Genomic DNA, 5,205 nt, shown 5'->3' with positions numbered 1-5,205 from the left:
TCCAAACAAGAAACCCCCCATATATATACCATGTATTCCGAAAGATTAAGAATTAAAAGTGAAAATATCCTCATTCTAGCGTTAAATCAAAATATAACCACACAAATAATCGTACACATAAATCAATGCACTTCCTCAATAGGTTCAGGAAGTCGCGCGGCATAGCATCTTCGCGACCCTGAAGATCATCTCAACTCCTTTCCGATTCCACCGAATATTCACCAAGGGAAAAAAAAATATATCTTGTTTCTAACTTTCTTGTCTTCTCTAGCAAGTATACAAACTGAGATGTCGATCATAGACAAATCAACCTGAAGCTAAATCTCCGATGCGTTTCAACACTCTCTGCTGCTTTTATCGTGAGATTGCTTCTATAAGCTTCCAAAATCCGAAACGGTCCAAAATATCTCAGCTCAACTTTCCCCGTCGTCCAAATCGTTGTACGCCTTTCATAGGTGATACCTGCAGCATGACTGTCTCTCACCTGAAACTCCAAGGTTCTTCGCCTCTTATCGGCATAGCTCTTCTGCCGATTCTGAGCTGCTAGAATCCTCTCTCTGCTCAAGGCTACTTTCTCAGTAGTCTTCCTCACCAACTCTGGCCCAAGCATCAAACTGTCCTTTGGCTCCGCCCAACATATCGGCGATCTACAGGGCCTCCCGTACAGTGCCTCATACGGGGCCATACCGATCGTCGCTTGATAACTGTTGTTATAAGCGAATTCTATTAATGGAATATGATCCTCCCAGCTGCCTTGGAAGTCAATGACACATGCCAGCAACATGTCCCCCAATACCTGATTCACCCTCTCCGTCTGTCCATTCGTCTGGGGGTGGAAAACGCTGCTATAAGATAGCCTGCTGCCAAGTGAGTCCTGGAAACTCCTCCAAAAATGTGGAATGAACACTAAAATCTAAATCCGATGCTATCGCATCTGGAATTCCATGAAGTCGAATAGTCTCTTGAATAGGTATCCTCACATACATCTCAGCTGTATAGTTAGTCCTTGCTGGAATAAAAATGTATTGACTTCATCAGTCCATCCATTTCCACCCAAATCGAATTATTCTCTTTCTTCGATTTCGACAACTCTACAATAAGGTCCATAGAAATATCTGCCCACTTTCACTCTGGAATGGGTAAAGGCTGCAGTGTCCCTGCCGGTCTCTGATACTCTGCCTTCACCTGCTGACAGGTAAAACATCTAGCCACATAGTCTACAATCTCTCTCCGCATACCACTTCACTAGAAATGCCTCTTCAGGTCTTTTTACATCTTGGTAGTCCCTGGACGACTGTGTACCGAGTACGGTGCGCCTCATCCAATAATTCCCTCTTCAACTCTGCACTAGCTGGCATAACCAATCTACCCTTCATCCGTAATCCTCCATCTGTTCCAATGGACCAGTCTGCCTTAATCTCTTTGGAAATCTCCCCCTTAGGGGTTTGAATTCAAGAGTCCTCCAACTGAGCTCTGACAACTCTGTCACTCCAAGATGGCTGCACTGACATAGCTCCCAAGAATGCACTGGTTCCTCCAACCTCAGGTCTGCGAATAACTCAAACTGCACCCCATACAGGTAGTGCCTCTAAGACTGCTAACGATGCATCTGTGTATACGACGAATGTCCTGTCGCTGCTCGGAATAGTCAAAACCGACGCTGTAGTCAACTTAGTCTTCAATATATCAAAGGCCTTCTGGCACTCCATGCTCCATATGAACGGTACACCCTTCTTCGTAAGGTGTGTAATAGGCGTCGCAACCTTCGAGAAGTCCTGAATGAACTTCATAGGCGTCGCAACCTTCGAGAAGTCCTGAATGAACTTCCTGTAATATCCAGCTAAACCCAAAAAAGCTATGAATCTCTGTCACCGTCTTCGGTGGCTCCCAGTTAAGAACTGCCATAACCTTAGCCGGGTCCACTGCTATGCCCTCTCTACTGATGACGTGGCCAAGGAATCTGACTTCTGAAAGCCAAAATTCGCACTTGCTGAACTTGGCATACAGCTGATGCTTCTACAGAGTCCTCAACGCTATCCGTAGATGCTCCTCGGGAATATCATCGATGAAAACGATCACGAACTGATCTAAGAAGGGACGGAACACCCGGTTCATCAAGTCCATGAATACCGCGGGTGCATTGGTCAACCCAAATGGCATGACCAAGAACTCGAAAGAACCATATTTAGTAAGAAAGGCGGTTTTGGGAATATCAATCTCCCTAACCCGCAACTGATGATAGCCAGAACAAAGATCAATCTTCGAGAAATACTGCGCACTCTGCAAATTGTCAAACAAGTCATCAATCCTAGGTAGTGGGTACCTATTCCGGATAGTGACCTTGTTCAACTCTCTATAATCTATGCATAATCTCATACTACCGTCCTTCTTCACGAAGAGGACCGGCGCGCCCCACGGAGAATGACTCCGGTGAATAAAACCCTGAGCTACAACTCGTCCAACTGGGTCTGAAGCTCCCTCATCTCAGCTGGTGCCATACGATAGGGTGCGCGGGATATCGGGGCTGTGCCAGGCTGCAATTCGATACAAAACTCCACCTCTCTCACCGGAGGCAATCCAGGTATGTCCTGAAAGACATCCTGATACTCTGAGACAACTCTAGTCTCCAATAACTCAGCACCCTGATCCCGTCGCATCACCTCCTCGATGTACGCCAGAAATAACTCCGCAAGTCGGTTGCCCTGAGAGGCGGCTACAATCATCTCGGACCCATCGGACGCTCGCAACTTGACTATCTTCACAAAGCAGTCAATACTAATATGATAGGGACTATAAACTCTGACTCGTCTAAACTGACGGTACACCTCCTACAAACGCTCTCCAGAAGCGATACCTCACCTAAAGGGGTGGGAACAGATAAAGGTGTGTCTAGTGGCTGAGCTACAAGCTGGAGTCTAGCCATAAATGCATGCGATATGAAGGAATGCGAAGATCCCGAATCGAAAAGAATACGGGTGGGAAAGGAATTCACAAAGAACGTACCCTTCAAAATTGCTCCATTAGCTCCATGATCATGCGGAACTACTGCATATACTCTACCGGTGGCTAAAGACTGCTCTATCACTGGTGCTGGAGAATATGGGACAATCTGCCCCTGGGAAACCTCCTGAACTGCTAGAACCTGTCCTTCAGTCTTCTGCTGCTGCTGAATTGGACCATATCCCTTCTGAGTTCTTGCTAGTGCACTGCGGCACTCTAATGCCTTGTGTCCGACCTTGCGACAATTAAAACAAGATCCCCAGAATTTGTGCTGCTGACTTTCTCTCCGATCCAGCTGGGATCCCTTCTTATGAGGGCTCTGCTGCTGCTGCTGAGGTCGATATAAGGGTCTCTTGTTCTTACCCTTGTCTCCGACGTGCCCTCTCTTAGCACTCCCTTCCTTATCCTTCTGAAACTTAGCTGTCCCATTTTCTTGAGAAATGGCGGTTTCAGCTACTGGTGGTGGTGGTGGTGGTGGAGAAATGTGATTCGCCACAAGCTCCTCGATTGCTGCTATCCTAGCGACTAGGGGAGCCATAAGATCTACCAGGTACTGGGGAGCCTGCTGCGGCTCAGGTGGAGTTTGCTGCGTTACAGCCTGTCCAGCCCTGCGAGTGCGAGGTCTACGATGTCCTGCCATTTCTCTGATCATAAGAAAATAAGAGATTAGGAGTCAAAATAGACCTCTATAAATAGCGTATCACAATACAATTTTCACCTATATATTATTTGCATAAATACTTTAAATTTATACAAAATAGTCGTCATAAAAAAAATTCTCAAATTTTGAGATATACGCATATATCGTCCTCACTCATACTAGGAAATCCTTACGGACTCTATACATGAATCCTAGGAAACTCTATCCTAGCTCCACGACTCGACACAGGATGATCCTAAGGATATTAGAACTATAGCTCTGATACCAACTGTGACGCCCTAGGGTTCACACAAGGCTGTAGTCCCAGGTAAAAGTCAAACCTGTTATGCACCACACCGTGCAATAACATATTTCACCATCACAATCAACATCTATCTAGTAGAATCAACAACTGGTGTAGGTACAAAACAGGTGAGAGATAATACAAGGAATACTGATGAAATGATAATAGTCACATAAATATCTCATCATCCAACAATACAGAAATACATAATCAAGGTCTGAGTAGATAAACTGAAATACTTAACAAGTCTCAAATACAAATATCTAACGAAAAGGAAATAAGGCACACATCCTTTACAACTTCTAGAACAAGACTCTCAAATGTCTAAATAAAAATCTACCGTGGAACTCCAAAAGAAAAACAGGGGAGCCCAAAGAAAATAATACATAGCTAGAAAGTAAAGCTGAACACTAAAGTAGTCCGCTATCAACCTGCGACTCTCCGTGCTCCTGGCTCGTGATCTGAAAGGGGGGAGGGACAACGAGCGTCAAAGCGCTAGCGAGTAACATCACAACCAACCCCAAGGGAACAAGGCTCGTTGTATAAGAAAATACAGATAATATGTATAATAGATCTAAAATCATTGATCCTACTAAAGAGGGTTTTAGTATTTAGAAATTTACAACACGAGCATAGGTACGTCGAGCGAAATAATCCAAACAAGGAAACCCTCATGTATATACCTTGTATCTCAAATTGTAAATCTCTAAACACCAAACCCGAGGTTCTAGTACAGAAACAATAAATCAAGAAAAATACAGCTAATCTCAGAACAAATTTCAGTGCCATACCATGACTAACATGAATGTCATATTATTACTTGCATGAGTGTCATGTCAACATCATGTCGTGAACTTCTATGAAGAAGTCATATGCAGGGTTAAGAACTATGTCCAAATCAGGAACTATTTATGTCGTAGTTTTCCAAACTCATAGATTAAGTGGCAAATGTCCAACACGAGGACTGGAATGAATTTATAGTCCAACACGAGGACTTCTATGGATTATAGTCCAACACGAGGACTTCTATGGATTATAGTCCAACACGAGGACTTCTATGGATTATAGTCCAACACGAGGACTAAGGCATAGTAAAATATCGCTATGATGTATATAGTGAAGTCTACTTATATCAATCCACACTCAAACAGTGTGTAAGTCCCCAAAACATGCCCTCAGGTCATCTATCATGCATGAAATAGATAGTGAGACTAAATACCAAGGTCAGATAGTCCAGGCAAACCCTCGAACATGAGTAAAA

The sequence above is a fragment of the Asparagus officinalis genome, chromosome 1, assembly GCF_001876935.1.
Source record: "Asparagus officinalis chromosome 1, Aspof.V1, whole genome shotgun sequence".
Taxonomy (NCBI): Eukaryota; Viridiplantae; Streptophyta; class Magnoliopsida; order Asparagales; family Asparagaceae; genus Asparagus; species Asparagus officinalis.
The sequence above is the reverse complement of the archived record's forward strand: the minus strand, read 5'-3'. Positions refer to the sequence as shown.